The 23,524-nt window shown below is 36.4% G+C and overlaps 1 protein-coding gene across 2 annotated transcripts in view; it reads right to left on the bottom strand.

Annotated features, from left to right (window-relative positions):
* Positions 1–23,223, bottom strand: part of LOC132553540 (activated Cdc42 kinase-like) — a 101,597-nt gene extending 78,374 nt beyond the window's left edge. The window contains exon 1 of one of the 2 annotated variants that reach the window (XM_060217789.1): positions 23,207–23,223. The gene's annotated coding sequence lies outside the window, so the exon portion shown is untranslated. Of the gene's footprint in view, positions 1–18,191; positions 18,208–23,206 lie in introns of those variants that run through there. The other variant, XM_060217790.1, reaches the window with a different exon arrangement.
* Between the last annotated feature and the right edge of the window lie 301 nt (positions 23,224–23,524).

Genomic DNA, 23,524 nt, shown 5'->3' with positions numbered 1-23,524 from the left:
GGCTGGGGATGGTTGGAGAGATGACACTCAGAGATTTTATCAACACTATCAGATAGGAAAACTCATCTTCTATAGATCTGCTTCCTCATTAGCCTTAGGAAGGAAGAAGTAGATGGATGATAATAGAGAGGACTAAACAAATGATAGTCACGACTCCAAGGGAAAGCACGAGAGGGAAGGGGAGAGAGGAGGGTAGAGGAGGGGAGAGGGGAGAAGAATGGAGAGTAAGGGAGAGGGGAAGGAAAGGAAATAAAGGACAACTGAAAAAGAGGAAAGGAGAATGGGCAACAAGGGAGAGGGGAGGGAATGCAAATGAAGAATAAGAGGGAAAGGCAACGAAATGGGACAGATAAGGTATGAAGGAATAGGGGGGCATGGTGAGGAGGAGAAAATTGGGGTGGGGGTTTTGGGGGTGGGGCAAGAGAAGGGGATAAGGAGAAAGGGGGCTAAGAGTGAGGAAAGGAGAATGAGGGGCAAGAGAGAAGGGAGTGAAAGAGGACGGAGGGCATTAGAGAAGGATTGGAAGGAGAATGGAGGGCAGTAAAGAAGAAAAGGAAGGAGAATGGAGGACAGTAAAGAAGTGAAAGGAAGGAGAATGGAGGGCAGTAAAGAAGAGAAGGAAGGAGAATGGAGGGTTGTAAAGAAGAGAAGGAAGGAGAATGGAGGGCAGTAAAGAAAAGAAGGAAGGAGAATGGAGGGCAGTAAAAAGAGAAGGAAGGAGAATGGAAGACAGTAAAGAAGAGAAGGAAGGAGAATGGAGGGCGGTAAAGAAGAGAAGGAAGGAGAATGGAGGGCAGTAAAGAAAAGAAGGAAGGAGAATGGAGGGCAGTAAAAAGAGAAGGAAGGAGAATGGAAGACAGTAAAGAAGAGAAGGAAGGAGAATGGAGGGCGGTAAAGAAGAGAAGGAAGGAGAATAGAAGACAGTAAAGAAGAGAAGGAAGGAGAATGGAGGACAAAGGAGATAGGACGGAAGAGTATTGGTAGGAATGAAGACAGGAAAGTGGGGTTGGTGGAGATGGAAAAGCAATAAAAAGGTAACTGATTTTTTAACAATGACAAATCACCAGGATGGGAGAAAATTAGAGCACTGATACGTGGACTGGTGCTGAAGGATAGATAGTAGGGAGAAAATGAATGATTCCTTACAGGAAATTGGAGGGAGAGGCAGAATGACCTTATCCTGGTAATCTGTTCTCCTTACCACCACTATCATCCACAATGATGTAATACTATATTACTATATCATAAAGCCTTTTTCATCCATTTCCACAAAACAAGTGAAACAGCATAATTAATCATTGTCACAAATTGTAGTGTAAATGAGTCATAGAACACATATTCTGGCCTTATTAGATACTCATGTATGCCTCTCTCTCTCCAATAGACAGTGACACAAGGTAAATCAATGCACCTTACACTTTACGAAAGTGTTTCGTTTTCAATTCTTTTATTTGTGTTAGTTCATAGCTTGGATAATACAAGCTAACTAGGTAACCTTATATAAAAAGCTTACCAAATTGTCAGAATTTTAAAACTATTCATACCTGCACTGTACCTTTGACTCTTGGCTACTGCAGCTAAACCTGGTTTGTAGTTGTTCAAATTTAAAGTTATTCATATTGGCATTGTACCAACAGTATTTTACAGTAATATTCATAGTAATTTAACTGATTTCAATTACTTTGTACCCTGCCAGTCAACATGGCTGAATATCTCAACCTTCCACCTACTAAGTTGTGATGGCTATTGTAAATCAGCGTAAACAGATTGGATTGATGTTGCCCTCATGGTTCAATAGAGGCAAACATGACAGAGATTTTACAATATTCTGCCTACGAAAAGTAGGCATGACTCAGCTTGTGTATCATAAGCATTTAATTCTTCATAAAGTGGTTCCGAAAATTGTATTATAAACATTTGTGCCGTAGTTATCTCGCAACAAGTGCAGGGGCCAACATCAAATTATACTTCTTACACAAAGTCAGAGGGTGGGCTTGTTTTACGATAAAGAAATGGCACAAATTCATTATTTTTCTGAGCATTTATAGATGTGAACGGGCTTATTTACCAAGCAAGGACTTATTGTTGTGCAACTACAGCATTCAATCACTTTAATATTACCAATTAATATGATATGAATTATCTGATAATCATTTTCATTTAAACTTTTTAAAGTCTTTTAAATGAAATGGTCTTTGTGTTTATTTTTACATCATCGTTTAGCACATTTATGCTGTTAGACCACAAAATGACATAAAAAGACAATGATACCAATCAATAGAAATAGCAGATTTCAGAATATTAGACAGCATACTCTGGGTGATGATGACAAATCAGAGAAGCTGTCCTAACGTATCACCTCAAAGAGAAGGGATTCTTAGTGGTGCTTGGTGGAACACATGGAACCATTCTGTTATTGTATCTGTGGGTTTATCAGCGATGCCCAGGTCTTCTAATTCCGAACTCATTGGCAAATTGTTTATTCATGGACTTCCACTGGTAATGTAATAACATAATTATTTACATTAGAGAGAATTCTACCAGCACCTTTATGTTCCTGACACACACAGATGTGGGATATTTATCAGCTAGCCTTCAGTCATTCCAAGTTAAATCTACATACCGTTACTTCAATCTTAGAGCAATTCATTAGGACTTCTGGGACCTTTTATATTTCTGTATTATCCACTTGTTCATACCTCCCTTCTCCAGTTACCACAAATCTAGCTGTCCTGAAAACACATGCCTTTACTATTGTGATTGTTAAACAAGGCTTCCACTAATGCTCTTCTTTCCCAACTAACTTGTACTAGTTGACCTTGTCATAAAAAACATCCAGGCTATCTAACTATCATTGATTAATTTGGAAGTCCCACTAAACATACCATCACTCATCTGGTTGTCAAATTAGTTTGTCCCCACTAACCTCGTTGTCCCAATATCATACCAATACAAACCTGGTTGACCCAATATCATACCAACTCTAACCTGGTTGTCCCACTATCATACCAGCACTAATCTGGTTGTCCCAATATCCTACCAACACTAACCTGGTTGTCCCATTATCATATGAGCGTCCCACTTATTTGCCATCAATACCAATGCATTTTGGTTGACAAATCCTGTCACCACTAATCAGATTGTCCTTCTAATGTAAGTAATCTGACTGTCCCACTTATCCTACCACCACTTACTCTCTCTCATTAAAGTCTGTCACCACTCTACAGCCTCAGCTATAATCATAATACTGACATTGCTTATCTACACAACACTGATCTTACTATCAAACAAGGTATTAGCAGACAGACCTTGGGTAAGAAAGACATTTGTAAGAAAAGCTGATATTTAAACATTCAACAAAATCATCTTTATTGAGAAGGAATGTGGCTTGAAGCTTACTTGTAAAAGGTAGCTATATGATCTACTGAGAAGTGACATGGAAGGTTTATCTTCTTGGAAGAAAGGTGGCTGGATTATCTCCCAGGAATTAACTGTATACATGAAGGTATTTCTTTACAGATTTCAAGTACACTAACCACAACCAGAAAACTAACTCATCTTAAATGTCAGCACTACACCTTTTGTCTATAGTAGACCTGATCCATTGCTGCAATAGTATGGTAACATAAGTTTTTATTTGGCCAAGTGATATTGAGAATGTACACAAGATCCTGCAGAGATCTTGGTGCCCACATTTTTAAAAGTTGGATTTTTTTTTTTTTTTTTTGCTCTTCATTATTGAGAATTTTTTAAATTCTTAGTAACAAATAGTGATAATCAACATTAATAGTCAAATCCAAGATGGTTGTCTTTCCTAATCAACCAAAAATTAAAATGAACCAACATGGCCTATTTACAGAACTACAGTAAAACCGACCTTGCAGAGTGAAATATCAGGTCATGACCTGCTAAAACAAGGGTGAAAGGTCAAAACAGGTTAATGTGTGGAATGACCTTTTTTACATCATTTTCTATATTAGTGTTTTGCTAAAACAAGGAGTATAAAACATGTACATAAATAAATCACTTTGTATTAGTAGTTATACACAGTGCTTTATACATAACATCTTTATTATATCTCAAATTCATAATTCTTGAAGCTACAACGAGCAATTTGTGAACTATTCATTATCCCAGAATGTAAAAACAGACCTATGTCATTGTCTAGTTCCAATCTCCAAGCATCTGTTCCTAGATTTCTATTACAAATATATATACCATTCTTTTAACAAATAGCACTTTGATTAAGAAACCTGAGACTGTTACAGCAGGTAGGAAACATCATTGTCTTTGTTCTGTTATACCTGGTTCTAATCACATATTAAAAATAGCCATTAGAAATCTTGTCAGAAAGCTAAGAAACTTCAGAGAAACAGTGTTAAGTATATGTTGTTCACAGCTATAATGGTAAAGATATGTTGTATGGCCAAGCATGGCCTTTTGCGTTTTCAGACCCATCATGGTAGGGATGCACAATAGGTGTATGGTTATGTTGTATGGCCTTAGTGTTTTCAGGCCTATTGTGGTAAGAATATGTTGTATGGCCTTAATGTTTTCAGGCCTATTGTGGTAAGAATATGTTGTATGGCCTTAATGTTTTCAGGCCTATTGTGGTAAGAATATGTTGTATGGCCTTAATGTTTTCAGGCCTATTGTATAAGAATATGTTGTATGGCCTTGTGTGTTTTCAGGCCTATTGTGGTAAGAATGTGTTGTATGGCCTTAGTGTTTTCAGGCCTATTGTGGTAAGAATATGTTGTATGACCTCATGTGTTTTCAGGCCTATTGTGGTAAGAATATGTTGTATGGCCTTAATGTTTTCAGGCCTATTGTGGTAAGAATGTGTTGTATGGCCTCATGTATTTTCAGGCCTATTGTGGTAAGACTGTGTTGTATGGCCTTGTGTGTTTTCAGGCCTATTGTGGTAAGAATGTGTTGTATGGCCTCATGTATTTTCAGGCCTATTGTGGTAAGAATGTGTTGTATGGACTCATGTGTTTTCAGGCCTATTGTGGTAAGAATGTGTTGTATGGCCTCATGTATTTTCAGGCCTATTGTGGTAAGAATGTGTTGTATGGACTCATGTGTTTTCAGGCCTATTGTGGTAAGAATATGTTGTATGACCTTAGTGTTTTCAGGCCTATTGTGGTAAGAATATGTTGTATGACCTCATGTGTTTTCAGGCCTATTGTGGTAAGATTGTGTTGTATGGCCTTAATGTTTTCAGGCCTATTGTATAAGAATGTGTTGTATGGCCTCATGTGTTTTCAGGCCTATTGTGGTAAGAATGTGTTGTATGGCCTCATGTGTTTTCAGGCCTATTGTGGTAATAATGTGTTGTATGGCCTCATGTGTTTTCAGGCCTATTGTGGTAAGAATGTGTTGTATGGCCTCATGTATTTTCAGGCCTATTGTGGTAAGAATGTGTTGTATGGCCTCATGTATTTTCAGGCCTATTGTGGTAAGAATGTGTTGTATGGACTCATGTGTTTTCAGGCCTATTGTGGTAAGAATATGTTGTATGGCCTTAATGTTTTCAGGCCTATTGTATAAGAATGTGTTGTATGGACTCATGTGTTTTCAGGCCTATTGTGGTAAGAATATGTTGTATGACCTTAGTGTTTTCAGGCCTATTGTGGTAAGAATGTGTTGTATGGACTCATGTGTTTTCAGGCCTATTGTGGTAAGAATATGTTGTATGGCCTTAATGTTTTCAGGCCTATTGTATAAGAATATGTTGTATGGCCTCATGTATTTTCAGGCCTATTGTGGTAAGAATATGTTGTATGACCTTAGTGTTTTCAGGCCTATTGTGGTAAGAATATGTTGTATGACCTCATGTGTTTTCAGGCCTATTGTGGTAAGATTGTGTTGTATGGCCTTAATGTTTTCAGGCCTATTGTATAAGAATGTGTTGTATGGCCTCATGTGTTTTCAGGCCTATTGTGGTAAGAATGTGTTGTATGGCCTCATGTGTTTTCAGGCCTATTGTGGTAATAATGTGTTGTATGGCCTCATGTGTTTTCAGGCCTATTGTGGTAAGAATGTGTTGTATGGCCTCAGGTGCTTTCAGGCCTATTGTGGTAAAGAGATGTAGCTCACACCTATAGTGGTAAGGATACTTTGTATGGCCACAGCATGGCCTTATTGTGTTTTCAGACCTATGGTGGTAAGGATGTGTTATAGGTGTATGGTTATGTTGTATGGTCTTAGTGTTTTCAGGCCTATTGTGGTAAAGATATGTTGTATGGCCACAGCATAGCCTCTGTGTTTTCAGACCTATGGTGGTACAGAGCTGGAGGAAGTGAAAAATAATTACATTTCCATTGATAGAGCTGGTGTCTAACACAAGCCGGACTGATTGACAGCTGAGAGAGGTTTTGATGCTGGTGTACAAACTATATATAGACTCCCTTATACAGACACAGGGCTATACGTAATTCATGGCTGATAGTGTGGAGCTCTGGTACAAATTTGGATACAAATTAAAAACCTTTTAGAGTTACAAAAAAGTTACTTCAGGCTTATAAATGTTTTTCTTCATGAGAATATTATATTGTAAGCTGTTTAAGCGGTTCCAGTCTTTCAACTTTACTGTTGTCTGTTTACACTATATTTCAGGGAATTTTATTGATAAAGTATTAAAACTCCATTTAAACGAAAAATTGGTTTTTATTGTAAAATAGTGAAGGCATATTAATGGCACCATCCTTTCCATCATGCCATTTCAATATTTTACTTCAAAAACTAAAAGAAAAAAATCTTGAAGACTTATCAGTGAAGCAGTATATCCCTGACTTTGCTGATAGGGATGTCCTACAGACAGGAACCTGGCACCTAGCCTTTAACCAATGGCTGGGGATGCCTCTGTGATATCACCATGGTTACTACACAATCAGTCTTCTATCAGTTTTGGGCCAATGATTCATGCATGCCATTTGAAATTAATATAGAACTGGAATTTGAGTGAAATTTCAAATGAAGAATTTATGCTTATCAACATGATGGTTCAATTTTCAACCAGATAAGAGCTGGAAATTGGGATGCAATGGTTCAGAAAGTGCAGGCTACTACTTGTTTTTATGTCAAAATTCATTTTGTCTGAATCATGGTGCATGTATATTTATCCTAGCAAGGCTGTAATCTATCTCCATTCCAACAGAATTGCTTTTTTCACCCCTTTACCTCATAATAAATTAGCTTTTTGTATATTATACATAGTCAATGTTTTCTTATGCACAGGAATGTCTATAAAGCAACATAAAATGAACAAAGAGAAATAATGTAACTATATAGATAGGCTAGGAATGGACGAAATCTAAGTTATCCCCGAGTAGGCTGTGATTCATCAATGAATGAGCTGTGGTAATGTTCATCAGTAATTGAGCTATTATAACAATTATCTGTGAGTGAGCTGTTTATCCCTGAGCGAGCAGTAGTAATGTCTATTGATGACTGAGCTTATGTACTAGTGAGCTGTAATGCTTATCATTGAGTTAGCTGTGATGTTGATCAGTGAGTGAGCTATAGTACTATTTATCCTTGAGTGAGCTGTGGTAATGGTAATCGATGATTGGGCTCAGGTATTGTACAAGTGAGCAGTAATGTTTATCATTGAGTTACCTGTGATGTTGATCAGTGAGTGAGCTGTGGTAATATTTATCCCAGATTGAGTGGTGGCTATGTTTATCTGTGAGTGAGCTGTAATGTTTAATCCTGAGTGAGCTGTGGTAATATTTATCCCAGATTGAGTGGTGGTTATGTTTATCTGTGAGTGAGCTGTAATGTTTAATCCTGAGTGAGCTGTGGTAATATTTATCCCAGATTGAGTAGTGGTAATGTTTATCTGTGAGTGAGCTATAGTGATGTCTGTTAGTGAGTGAACTGTGATAATGTATATCAGTGAGTGAGCTGTAATGTTTCTCACTGAGTGAGCTGTTGTAATATTTATCTCAGATTGAGTGGTAGTAATGTTTACCTGTGAGTGAGCTATAGTGATATCTGTTAGTGAGTGAGCTGTGATAATGTTTATCTGTGTGTGAGCTGTGGTAATGTTTATCTGTGAGTGAGCTGTGGTAATGCTTATCAGTGAGTTAGCTGTAATGTTGATCAGTGAGTGAGTTGTGGTAATATTTATCCCAGATTGAGTGGTGGTCATGTTTATCTGTAAGTGAGCTATAGTGATGTCTGCTAGTGAGTCAGCTGTAGTAATGTATATCTGTGAGTAGTGGTAATGTTTATCTGTGAGTGAGCTGTAATGTTTAATCCTGAGTGAGCTGTGGTAATGTTTATCCCGAATTGAGTAGTGGTAATGAGGATGTAAAATGCAGTTAACCTTGTCTCCTTTCCTTACTTTTTCCAGATACAGACAGAGGATGTCCATTTCCATCATAACTGTTTTCTACACAAGTGAGGAAAAACAGAAATTTTGAGTCTCTTTAGTGATAGCACAAAAACCATATATCATACAAACTTTTACTTGTATAATGTGATTTCAGCTACATGTAGTAAGAGTGACTACACAGCTGACATTGAAACTTCCATACAACAAAATAGTTCTGCTGGAGCCAAACAAATTATCCCACAGTCAAATCATACCTGACGATTCCAGTGTATGAACAAGGGCAGCTGGCAGTATTCCCACTTTCAATAAATCAAATTCACTATCTTGAAGTTTGATTCATTATCATATTAAATCAATATTTCTGGTATAAATCAATACTCAACAGAGTGAAGAAGATGTTCCAACTTAAACACTAGAATTTATTCATACTCCAGGCAAACGAAAGCAGGATTAAAGTTGAAGTACACAGACCTAATAATTACAGAAACCACTACTAATGTCGTAATTCTATTATCTGTCAGCAGTGATAGGGTGCCACTAAACCTGCACCCAAACATCAAACTCTACAAGCCTGAATGAAGCATATCAACATATCAACTATATGTGCCAAACATCCATACAAATAAATAATGCAACATCCATAAAAATAAACAGACAACCAGTGGCAAGAACCTTGATGTTATTGTTTGCTGCTACTTCATCACAGACTGACTAAAGTTAGACAGGTGATTGGGTCGTGCAGTAGTAACACACTCGCCTTTCACCTCAGGGTTTAATTCCTTGAGTGGGCGTGAAAACGTATCAGAGTCACCTGCCAGACCATGGGTACTCTGGTTTCCTCCCAAAGTAGGACCCTTTGCCAACAAAAGCGCATGATTGATATAAGTTAGAATAACTTGTTTCACAATTGTTATCAAATTAAGTTTAATTTTGATATATAGTTAGACAATGTTTAACTAGATTTTTAAAGATTAAGATTGACTTCAACTATTCAGGCATCACTGATTAAATCATTACAAAATTTGAATATCTATATGTAAAATACGTATGTAAATGATAATTAATAAAAATGAATAATTGATTAAGACTTCATTAAACCTGAGTGTTCACTAAAGTCAATAGAAAGTTTGAAACAGGAAATATGTATAAAACAATTAAAAAATTCAACAACAATAATTTTCGAACACGTTTCAATGAAAACCCAAAACACAGCTCCATTAACCATCTCGACATAGCTGCATCGGACAGCAATGGCCCTGTCCAACACAGCATTGATTATTGAGGTTTTCTCTACACAGGACTAGGGGACTGGCTTAAGGCCCAATTTAACGTGAGATAAAGTCAGACCCTGGAATCAATAGCATGATATCTCTCACATCATTAGTCGTCTAATCAATTTCTTTGGTAACAATAGGCCTCCAGGTCAAAGAGTCAAATGTTGTAAGCATGACACCACAGAAAATGTCATTCAGACATCATGATGAGATAACCACTGATGAATTCTTAATTTCATTTCAGTTATAATTACCGTTACTTTAGTATGCCATAAAGTTATGGTAAGTATTACATCATGAGAATTGGTTTTACATGAAAAAGTTCTTTGAAAGCAAAAACAATTATCTAGAAACCCCAAATAAAATTGTATCATACATTATTTTGATCTTTTCAAAAGGAAAGGAAAAGAAAACAATGACTAGATCTGGGTTGAACTTGACCTTAAACTCCATGACATCTACTACAATACCAGTGTAGGTCACAGTGACCCTGCAGTAAAATCCTACGGGCACCAACATTGACGTAGTCACATCATTAGGATACAACATTAGCAGTCAGGAATGTTGATTCATAATTAAGTCTTCAGTGACAATTGATTAATCATCGGGGATGTGAAAATATTACCATAGCCAGGAGATCCCACCATATGTTGTTGTGTAGTGGGTATAACACTAAATAAAGGATGAATGGCCGCCAGACAGATGCTTCATTCTAACAATGGACAATATTATTGTTATCTCTTTACAGCTGTAAAATGGATAAAATCATTTCTTTTTAGCCTTGAACAAACCCTGAAGTTTTGATCATCAAAACAGTGTGGCTGTTTGAGTGAAGAGGTTTGGTAGGTGGGGTTGGTAGAGGGATAGAAGGGGAAGAGGCGGCTCATGGGAGTGGCAGTAAGGTAGAGTGAGGAGGAGTGGAGAAGGTGTTATAAACACACAGGATTACAAAATATATGTCGAACAAGGACGTAATATTATCTGATCCTGTGGGTTCTAACAGAATCTGATATGTCAATTTATAACTGGAGGGTAACATTAGCTTGATTCAATATCCTGGAGTAAAAACTTATGTGGCAATTATTGTTTTACAACAAGGTACAACGCAGATCAGAATTGGTTAACCCTTTGAATTCTGGTTAAATCAATAAGACTTCTGATTTTCTCATCTTAACAATCTTCTTCATTATGCAATAATCTGATTAGTTAAACATGATCCAATTTAAATCATTTTAAGGCATTAATGACTTTCATCAAAAGTAAATATTTCCTTTATCATATATAGCTTAGGTACATTTGAAATTCTGCAAGTATTGGCAGGCATCAGTTAGGAAGATTTAGGATCTAAAACCAATTTAAATCCCATCAGGAGAAGAACCTCTATCAGTAAAGTATTAAGACATTCCTCTACCATTTCCCTACCTCACTATCACTTATTCATTAATGTAACAGACAGCAACAGTCCAAGTCGCTTACTGAACTCATACTACCATACTGTACTAAGGAATAGCAGAATGTTCTCTTCAGCCCTGAGAATCTTGAGAATGAAAATATCTCATTCTGTGATATCCTTTTTTTTTCTTTTAAAGATGCTACTTGTAGTTTCAATGAATAATTTCAGAAAAAAGAGAAAGAAATAAAACAATTGAAGCTAAGTCTGTTTTCTTTTTTTTTTTTTTTTTTACAAATTTTAAATTGCACTAAAGTACACAAAAAGATGTGGTATTGCCACTGTAAGAAAAATAGAAATATTACACATCAAGTATAACTTTTGTTGAAGGAAATGAAAAGGAGGAAGGAAATATGTATATGACGCATTCTAAAAAAAAAAATTGAAAAAATAAAACAATGTCAATAGATGTTCCATTTATATATTTTTTTCCCTATGACTCTTAAGTTACGTTATCTTTTCAATAACGTAGGGACCTCAAGTCAACTTATAATAAGGATAGGTTTTCAGGTACACAGGTGCATTGATTTAAGGTATATTCTGTATTAGTGTGATATTACATACAATACATTATGTCAACACTTCAAATGGTATCAATATCTTTACCCCTGAATCAGGGTACAAACCCACTCCTCCAAAAACATATCAGTGAAATGTGAAATCTAGGATTTGCTTTCCGGATTTTCATGCACTCTTCTAACACAATTAGTAGAAGATTTGAGTGAGACAATTCGATAACTGCAAGGTTACTCTCATCAGGCAAAAGCCAGTGTGAAGCATACTTGCACTGGCGTAAGTAGTGTACGAGTAGGTAAGAATGGAATCAATGAATTTTTTGGCTGTGCTATAATATGTTCAGTAAGTTCAAAAATTGTTTATCATCTCATCACACTAATTTCAACCTTAGTGTACATAGGATAATAGTACAGTTGATCAAATCCTTACCATCTCGTCTTACTATTTTTGACCTTAAGAGTACATAGGATTATAGTACAGCTGAAAAAAATCGGTTGATTTCACATGCTGTGTATTATAAGCCTGAATATGCCTCACACAAGTCATTTGTCTGACAAAGTTGACCATGTCGTCATCGAAATGTCACACTTAAATCTTCTACTGGTTGTGTTATAAGAGCTTTCTTTCTTTTGATATTATAAACCTGAAGAAAATGTTCGGAAATCTATATCAATATACTGTTAGAAGTACACAGTACATTATCCTAACACCACGGGGATCATAATTATAGTACTGGTTTATGTATAACTGATAGATACCAAATTTAAAGGACTGTATTACATAGTGTTTCTTCTCAACATTAGTTGGATACAGTACAATGTAAAGCTAAGATATATCTGATCCCAGTACAATCCTATTGGTATTGTCACACTATCTCATATTAACATTCTGACTACAATGGAATTTAGATCTGGACTGTATCTGATTGTCTAGCAGAGCATTTTGATATGTAAGTGTAGTAGATGTACCACAATGAAAGGGTCAGAGGTTAAACTCTAACAAATCCTTAAACAAAATTTGTATAGCCTGTTATTTATTACACAATTACTGACCTTTTTCAAGTGTTTATTAACCCTAGAAGATGATATATACATAGTCTTGCTTCTTCTTTAGATGATGATATTTCTGGCCACGGAAAATATCATCTTCCAAGATTGATCAGTCCATATATTCACTTGAAAACAGGACAATTATTGTTTAATATATGATGACAGTCTGCACTTTTGATTGGTCAGAAACTGCAGCACAGATTACTAGTTTGTTATATTCACCTGTGAAATGTCGGACAGGATTTGGGGCAATTCTAATCACTTCATGTGCACAGATTTCAGTGCAGCTATCACAGACCCATAAGACGTGTTTTGTCTATGCAGCATGTAGAGAAAATTAACTAAGATTAGTAAGAATATATAATACTTCCTGTTCATATATTGTCCCCTGGACATTCCTACAAAAGCTTATACATTAATGACAAAAAAACAAAATGTATTGAGTTGAACAAATCTTAGCAAAGTCAGTTAATATATACTTTATAGATAGCCCCTTATTGTCTACATGATCTGGTCCAAGCAAAAACATGTCTTTTATTGAGGTATAAGGAGTTTTATATCCTTGTAATATCTAATGGTTAGTGCAGTAGTTAGTTAAACCTATCAACCCAGTCTCAAGTTAGAGAAGCTCCTTGACGAACACTAAGGAGATTTTATGGTCGTAACCATGATCTTATTGAGAGATATATGATCTTTCCATCATTCAATATGAAACAAATGTGTTTGATTCTCTTTTAAGTATGCTTGCTGGTCTTTCTGTTAAGTGCTGATATTTTGGCCAATACTCGTAATGCGGTTATCATCAATGAAACAGATGATGCCCAACCCCCCACGACCACCTGTCCCAAGACCTTGTATTTTTTCAAGTCTTTATGTAAATTTCCTGTGATAAATATTTTGTCCTTGTTTCATTGATTGTAAGTTTAACCAGTAAGTTCTAATTTCTGTATTGTTTCTGGTCCACCACCATCCTATATGTAAAACATTTAACAGTTAAAAGTTCACCTGTCGACAAATCCCATCCCCTAAACACACACAATAGTTTTACCCTAATTTAGTTTTTCCCACACTTGTATGCACTTGAATGGATGACAAGTAGATCACACCTTCAGACCTTGAATTTCATGTCTGCATACCTGAACACAAGATCTACCTGTCCGTGGTATGCATTTACCTGCATGATTGGCCAGAAATGATTACAATTTAACAAGTTGTCTACCGGGGAAATCAGCCTCACCTGCATCATGAGAACAACAAACAAACCCTAATATACCTTAAACACACCTAAAACCATAACCTTTCCCTTTAAAATATGCAAGTATAAAATTCCACTTTTTTTTTTTAATTCAAAAAATTTTTTTTTTAATATTTCAAATAAAACTCCTTCAAATAATGGCATCTTTCTTCATTTCTGACTAAATTTAAATGCTCTACTTTAGCATTGGACAATCCATCTAAACACTCCGTTACATTTGTTTAGGTTTCACCTGAACAGAAAGTTCAACACTTTCAGAAATGTACTGTTTGTGTAGTGACTTAGTGTAAACTTAGTAATATTTAACTTGACAAACTTGCAGTCCATTTCACAGGATATCAATTCATATCAGTAGTGTTTAAATTGGCTAGGAGTACTTTGATTTAAAGTAGATATTTTTCTTGTAAACATTCCTTTACAAATATCAAACGTTTCAGGATTTACAATCAAACACCGACTGTCCTGTAAAGTGGAAAATAAGTACTGACTATATGAAAGCCCAATATAAAATCTATATAAAAAGAAACTACAAGTAGAAAACCGATATTCCACTATCAATTACACCGTCAATACAATTAAGGTAGTTTTTTCACATCCTCACCAGATCTTACAAACCTTGTTGAGATAACCATGGAGTAAAATTCTGTACTTAATCATATCCTTCTCATGAGAACAGATCCTAATTCAATGCCCTAACTAATACTTATATTAGGAAGGTGTCCCCAATACCTGAATCAGCTGTCCGTAAATCAACCTCCACAGGTGAGGTTATGATTCGGTCAATATTTACCTATGTTACCTGTGTCCTTACCTGACCTCTATTGTCCTGGAGTGTAACTAATGCACTGTGCACTTTTACTTAACCATTCACAGGTAAAACATATGTATATTATATAAATTACCTCCACAGGACAAACATATAGAGCTCAAAGATGACAAACTACAATTAATTGGTACCACATCTACAAGTAAACAGAAGATGTAGCAATATATCTAGTAAACCTTGTGTCACCTATAATACCGTACTATGCCTAGTAAACCCCTTGTGTCACCTACAATAATGCACGATGTCTAGTAAACCTCTTGTGTTACCTATTATACCGTACTATGTCTAGTAAACCCTTGTGTCACCTTTAATACTGTACAATGTCTAGTAAACCTCTTGTGTCACCTTTAATACTGTACTATGTCTAGTAAACCTCTTGTGTCACCTTTAATACTGTACTATGTCTAGTAAATCCCTTGTGCCACCTATAATACCATACTCGGTCTAGTAAACGTCTGTGTGTTACCTATAATACCGTACTATGTCTAGTAAACCTCTTGTGTCACCTATTATACCGTACTATGTCTAGTAAACCCTTGTGTCACCTTTAATACAGTACTATATCTAGTAAATCCCTTGTGTCACCTATAATACCATACTCGGTCTAGTAAACCTCTTGTGTCACCTATAATAACGTACTATGTCTAGTGAACTGCTTGTGTTACCTATAATACCGTACTATGTCTAGTAAACCTCTTGTGTCACCTATAATACCGTACTCGGTCTAGTAAACCCCTTATGTCACCTATAATACCGTACTATGTCTAGTAAACCTCTTGTGTCACCCATAAAACCATACAATGTCTAGTAAACCCCTTGAGTAACCTATAACTTTGTACTTTCTCTCATAAGCCCATGTATAACATCCTATTTTTAGTAAATGCCTTTCAGTAACATTATATTGAAACATCAATGAGATCAATTCTTTTCAGGAATATATGAAATTCAACATAAAAACTGTAATATGGCCATTTTATTTACAAGATGCCAAAATTCTGACTGTACATAAGTTTACCACACCTATACCTCTGCCTGGCATGCACCATATCAGCTCTAAAAGCACCATATCAGTCCAGCTTGTGCTTATCAGCTTTACTTTAAAACTAGCACATTTACCTTCATGCTCCAATAATCATAGAGTTTCTATTTTGTCTATTGATATTTGTTTAAAGTAGAAATAAAGTGAAATTGAACTTGTTTTATATTTGTTGTCATTTCTATTTTCATATTTACTAATTCAACGAGAGTGCCGTGGACACAATATATGCTGCCACAAAATATCAAGATCAAGACTGGTCCTTTTAATCCACTTCCAGCACATCCATCCATTGTAGTAGGAAGTTTCGTGAAAATCTGATCATTAGTTTAGGAGGAGTTGCGTTCACAAAGCTCCACTAAGAGCAAGCTATAGATACAAAGTTGAAAATGGCATAAATCTTACAAAAATCAAAGAACTCTAAAATCGCCCCTTCATGCACATCTACCAATTGTAAGTAGTAACATTGAGCAAGTTTCGTGAAAATCTGATGATTAGTTTAGGAGGAGTTGTGTTCACAAGAAATGGACGTACAGACAGACTGACGGAGAAGATGACACCAATATATGACCACCTCCGGCAGCGTATAAAAATGTAATGTATGTTAAAATCTGTAAATATATGTTAAAATACAAGCCTTTGTATATTCTCTCCTTCTATTTTATATTGACTAACCCATATCTGACCGGAGTTCTAAGGATCCTACCAGAAAGACTATGGAAATGGTTACGTGACAACCTCAGTAGCATAATCCACACAGATTTGGAACTATCTTCCAGCTTTGTGATCAACATGGAGTGCTTCTGTTCCAATAGATGATACCTACATAACTAATGCAGTAAGTTACTCGAACTGCATTTGTCCTTGTATCCACATTTAACATCTGACCAAAGCTATGAAGATCCAGGGCTTCTTCTTGAACAAGGATATAACATTTCTTGGTACTCCTTCTGAAACTGCCATTTCCGTCTTTACATAATGCAGAGTTATCTGCTTTTGTGACCAGGCATTGATCGTTATTTCATTTGTTTAACGTCACAAATTTGTGAGAAAACAATATATTTTACTTACAGAAATGAATGACTTATTTAACAATCAATACCTACTGGTAAGAGTAGATAATGCTGCATTGCCAGAAGAAGGAATAGATATGTGGGTGCAGGGACATGATAACATAGAGCAGAGGTCCATTCCAAGATAAATACGGTAACATGTATTATGCCCTTAATGCATCCTGTGCATATAAGGATTCCAAAGACATGTAGTTACCAGATAATACACTATAGATTGGATATAGTTGAGACCCTGATCCTAGTGCATATAAAGCACTCACTCTACTTCTCGACATGACAGATATTAAACACAAGTAGTGATATAAAGTCACAATAACTCAAGCTTTACAATCAGCTGTGTTATAAATATATATTCACATTTACCTACAGAATTAAAAAAATAATGCATGCCCCTAAACAACATTGATGGAAACTCAACAAAAAATATCAATGTGAAATCGAAGAAATGGAATAAAAACCAAACTCAAGTCTAACCAAAGTTTGAAATTTAGTAAATATAAACATAATTGGTGAAATAATTAAGATCCATGATTACTGATGTTTCAGCCCAGCTAACTTAAGGTAACTAACTGTACACATGGATAATTACAGGTGTTCATTAGACACCAGCAACTTTCTGGTAACTACAGTAGTTCTTTGTACACAGGTATAATTACAGATGTTCATTATACACAGGCAACTGAGCAGTTATAAATACACAGGTAACTTAAGTAATTCATTATATACAGGTAACTAAACTATTCATAATGATCAAGACACTGTTATTCATTTTACAAATGTAACCTTATAGTTGTTCACTGTACACAGGTACTGGACAGGTGTCCTTTATATAAAGGTTATGGTTTTGGCAGTTGTTCATTATAAACAGGTAAGTAGCTGTCATTTTTAATTTGTCTTTTTATACAGGTATGAATCCTGATGGTGCTGATGACATTTACCTACCGGACAGAGGAAGCCAACTTTCATACACTTTTTCAACATAAGACATTACAAATTTTATTTTAAAATATTACTGAAATAAAACATAGGTAGGATGTGAGAGATTACATAAGTGATAGACATATCAAGCCCCAGGAACCATTCTATTAGTTCTATATACAGAATATGACCTTTCTTTATTCATGGGACAAATGATGATCAAGTGAAACATGTCTATTTTATAGCACCCTGTTACAATAATATATTTAATAACTCCTATTCTAATATATTATTCTGTCATCATCGTATATGGGATCACATCAACATAACAATTTCATTTTATATTGTACAAAATTTTTTAAATTCTCCATGAAATAAGGAGAAAGATGATCAGAACATTATACATATTGCACATATAACAGACTGTCACACAGTCTACAAACTACAAACCTGAAAACTGTAGCTTGTTGTTGAATTTTTAAATTCTCTGTCGGCCCATCTGTTATATATTCCTTGCTGTGAGACTGTAAAAGGCTGTCAGGTTCTCCGCCACTAGGTTTTCACACAGACACCCAATAAGTTCCCCTCCAGTGACTTTGTCCCTCCACACTTGTCTAACAATCACTGACACTTACTGTCCTGCCCTATATCCCACAAATGGTCTTTTTGTTCTCGGACTGAAGACTCGTACAAGGAAGCAAAAGCATGCTAGTATGGTTCATCACTATGGCCACCTCCCCAGCACCCATAAAATCAATACTCTACGGCAGCAATGACTAACAACTCCATCAGTGGCCAGTCACCTTGACATTGATATCACACAGTCTAACAATAACTTTCTCTAGTTATCTTAAATTTAACCTCATAAATGAAACTGTAAAACACAGAAATCTCTATGAAGTACTTGTAACTATATTTATCCTGCGATAAAACCAGGGATCAATTATACCAATTCTGACTCCACGTCAGGGAAGTCAGGGGTGGGCATGTTACAGGACGGCAAACCCAAGGGTCCAACATACAATTTCTCCATGTCAGGGAAGTCAGGGGTGGGCATGCTACAGGACAGCAAACCCAAGGGTCCAACACACAATATGTGACTCAAAGTCAGGGAAGTCAGGGGTGGGCATGTTACAGGACAGCAAACCCAAGGGTCCAACAAACAATTTCTCCATGTCAGGGAAGTCAGGGGTTGGCATGTTACAGGACAGCAAACCCAAGGGTCCAATATACCAATTCTGACTCCATGTCAGGGAAGTCAGGGGTGGGCATGTTACAGGGCAGCAAACCCAAGGGTCCAACACACAATATGTGACTCAAAGTCAGGGAAGTCAGGGGGTGGGCATATTACAGGATGGCGAATCAAGAGTTCAATATACCAATTCTGACTTGAAGTCAGGGGTGGGATAATTACAGGACTTTACGTCAGAGGTAGCCCCATTACAGAACCATAAGCCCACAGGTCCAACATGTAAATCATGACTCAAAGACAAGCTTGGGCTTCTTTATAGAATAAAATCCCTAGGTTCCAACATACCAAAAGGACAACAAAAGAAATCATATTTGTATGTATTTCTGTAAAAGTTGAGAGTACAATTCATCTTATTAGCATCGCCAGTGGGAATTTCCCTTTAGTCAAATGGTTATAGGTCTGCCCAGAAGATAAATGGTAGATGATTAAAACCCCAGCAAGGTATTTTTCACTACTCCTCCTTTTTACAGATTTGGTGTAGATGACCTCTCTAACTGTATAATCTATAGGAGATTCAGATGCTTCCTTGGAGAAATTGAACATGGTTGCTTTTTTTCTAAGTGTCAAAAGATTTTGTGAAAGAAGGGGTAGTGCAGAAGTTGAGAGTACAGGTCACCTTACCGACCTCTGCAAGTGGGAATATCCATTCAGTCATGTGGTAGAGTGTCCTGACTAGAGATGGTAGGGTCATGAAAGATCTATGTAATATCAGAATTCCTACTGCTTATTACTTAAATAATATGCACTTGTCACCCTGTATTGTGGATGACAGTCTGAAGTTCATGTAAAGTATAAAAAATATTTTTCAATAGCGTGCCACATGTTGTCCCCATATGAAAAGGCTTGATGCAGTTTGATACTTCGATTGTGCGGTGGTTTCAGAAGTTATGTAATACTTATCCCCTGCAATAAAAGCCTTTTTTTTATAAAAGATATTTTGAGAAAAAACAAGATCTAGCAGACATTTAAAGTGGTCCATGTCACTACCACGCTACTGTTGAAGTGCTCAAACACAGACATCAGACATGTTAATCAAATATTCCATCAATTGATTTTTCTTGTAAATTATACGCTGATAGCGATCTTTGAGGCAATAGTTTTGTAGACATATGAATAAACCTAAGGCCTGTAGCACTAGACTACATAATAAGGACATTACAGTTCTATTGATATGCAAATGAGCATTTGTACTGTATCCAAACAAATTCTTCATTACAGCAGACTCTGAGACCATTAGAACAAAACAAATTAATATTTCTAATAAATGGAAAATTAACATTAAGCAAACAAAGGTTCGCTATCTGACTAAGTGGAACATATAGTACTGTATATTTCATGCTTACAAGAAAAGAAACTTAATATATTGACAAAAAGTCCAACAGGTCTTAAGTGTTGCCCAAGAGCCAGGCATCAGCTAATAATAAATGAACAGAGAGGTTACAATACCCCATTTGGGACAGTGTGTTGGCCTTCATTACCTCAGGTGATCCGAGACGTGTGGGTTCTCTACAAATGGCAGTTTCTGATTCTAAGGAAGCAGAGAAACAAACCAGCTAATGCTGTGACATAGTGTTGTCCTTGTGAAAGACATTCTGCCTCATTTACTCTGGAAGGTTTATGCTGTTGGCTGTTGTAGCCCCATTTACTACTAGAGTACTGACACACCTCAGGAAGGGCCCCTCCTTTGTGTTGCACTATTAACCAGAGTGTTTCATTGATATTGAATTTTTGTTTATTGTTTTAAAGATCAATAAATAATTTCAAATCTGACATCCACCTTTGACCTTGTGACCTTAATCTGTGGTTCATTTGATTTCAGTTAATAAGGCTTCATTATTTCATAACAAAATGTCAGTTATGCTTCATTACATCTTAAGTACATATTATCCAGTCACATTCAGAATTAATCTATTTTTTCACTGTAAATGGCCATTTCTATTCATAGTAATGGTGACCTTGACCTTTAAATATGAAAAACAGTGGAGAGATAGCACTTCCTGTGAAGAAGCAATGGAGAACGCCTGCACATAAACATTGCAGATATTTTGCAGAAACTGATTTCTATTTGTAGAACAAATTATCCTGACCTTTGACCTCAAATAAAAAAATTCCCTCCCACGCCAACACTTCATTGGAAGAAGTATGAGGCTCAACAGGCAGACAGACAGATGGACTATAGAGCTGTAGCAACATTGATGTGGAGCACTGACAAGGAAACCTCATCTCAAAATGACCCTGGCTGTTCATGGGATGATAAAACCAACAAACATATAATCAAAAGGTTGTGGCCTAGAGTACCTGTACCACTCATGTTTTACTAACTGTTATTGAAGATATATCTTACCTTTGTGACATATCATGTATCATTACAAAAATATCAAATGATATAATATTGTATGCCACCATAAAAGTTAAATAGTTGCATTTCATTCCTTAAGTAAAACATCAAAGGGACTGGAAACTTCATTGATTCCTATCACTCCATTCCTTTTTTAAATGAAGAAAATAAAAGCTGAAGTGTTCCTATTCTGTTAAGCGACATATGGCTTGGCCAAGATAATACACATTTCACTAACAGGATCTAAGATGAGAAACAGCCCAGAAATACAAATTTTGGTATACGCATTCATCACAATTAAGTGCAATGATGACTGTTGATGAGAACAGTTGCTAGAAATAGAAAAGAAAAGAAATTGAGGTCACTGTGACCTAAATTTGGTCAGAACAACTTGGATGATATATAGGACATTATAAGCTAAACTAATGTAAAAAGAGAAAAACAGTAATGTGAAAGAAGAAGGTCTAAAGAATCCCTTGTTCAAGTTATAATACAGTATATATAATAATTACCATAACCTTATTATGCATATCTTCCATTAATTCCCATTCATTTGTATATATTATAAATGAAAAAGAGAGCCCAATAAACCACTTGTTATACCTACTCACGATCAGAAATACATCCTTTTTTATTGATGGCACTGAATTGGATGGCCGTTTTCAACTAGTCATGGTGACATGCCACATTAGCAAGGCGGTATTCTCTATTTATAGCTATGATTTTGGTTCCTTTTCATAGTGGGTTTACTACTTTTATTCCCATTTGTTGTTGTTGCGTTGGCCGTGTTTTTTTCGCCCCATTTCCTCCGTCCATGTTCAGACATGTGGCTGTGAGTTTACGTTGTTTTTTTTATCTATTTCCTTTGTGTTTTGTGCTGATTTGCTGTTTGTTACGTGTTGCTTTTGTTTTATTTTACAATCTCTTCACAAATTTTCAGCATTTTTACTTTTCAGCAATTGAACTAAAGTATCATTATTATTTCTTCTGTTCTTTGGGTCTCTGTTGCAGACTGATTATAATGACTAGGTATGGTCTTTGCCATGGCACTGTGGATGAGTGCAGTCATTTTTATAGTGAATCCCACCTATTCTGTGTATCCCCAGTGCTGTCTTGTTCAGAGGAGAGGCCCTATGATGTTTGTTTACCTGATTCTCCCTCTGGCTACATCTATATGTCCTTTACACTGGACTGAAGGGTAAATCTTCTGAGAATCCCGTGTCTGCGCCTGCACTACAAATTGGTTTATCTTTTGAGCAGTTTCTGCTCAACGTCTTACCCTAATCCTGGAGTTAATTCTGTGTTTGCACAGGGTTTCATGGGACAACAAAACCAGCATGTAAGTGTTTGGGGGCTCACAATCCTAGCAGTTACAGTGCCAACCCATACATGCCTGGGTCTGCTTCCGGAGGGAGTGCCAGTTTTCCTTCGGCTTTTGGTCAAGGATCAAAGGCCGAGGATTCAATCCTCAGTTTGGCCAATCCTCAGGTCACTCCAAACCCATGGGTTCTTCTTCCTACCCTCAGGGGTTTGGATTTGGGCCCTTCCAATTCCCTTATTGGAATCCTTGGGGCATTGTTTCTCCCTCTTAGTAGAAATACAGTGGTTTGTTGGTTATCCCTCTCCATGGTGGATCATGTGGTCAGGGATCTTGCCACATCCGGGGCTTCTGGTGAGGACAGACCACCTTTACTGACTTCTGACTACTGACTACTGAGATCTTTAGCTTCAATTTCTGATGACCTTTTTTTCTCTCACAGTTGATGGCTGTTCCCCCCATCTGTTAGTTAGTAGAATGTGTTGCATCCCACGTTGTCTGTTCATGGGCGATTTTTGTTGTACAAATTTTCTTGTAAGTCCAAATGTAATACTTACCATATATTTATTGAGTCCTTCCTTCTTTTAGTTTCAATATTCTTGCCTCCCCTTTCCTCTCTATCCTGTGCTTTCCTCTGTGGCATTAGTGATAGAGAAGAATGTATTTCCAGTCTTGAGTAGGTATGAAGGCAGATAGAGGGGCTCCCTACGGGGGTTAATTGGGCTCTCTTTTTTGTTTATATTATATACAAATACACGAGAATTAGTTGAAGATATGCATACTTAAGTTATGTAAGTATTATATCATGAAAATTTGTTTAAAAAAAAAACTCAAGTTTCTGTCACTCAGCTGAGGGAGCATGCTCCTTTGGCAAG

Source organism: Ylistrum balloti, unplaced genomic scaffold, assembly GCF_031769215.1.
Source record: "Ylistrum balloti isolate Yb309-2 unplaced genomic scaffold, AGI_CSIRO_Ybal_v1 Utg370332, whole genome shotgun sequence".
In the NCBI taxonomy this organism is placed as follows: Eukaryota; Metazoa; Mollusca; class Bivalvia; order Pectinida; family Pectinidae; genus Ylistrum; species Ylistrum balloti.
The sequence above is the reverse complement of the archived record's forward strand: the minus strand, read 5'-3'. Positions and strand labels throughout refer to the sequence as shown.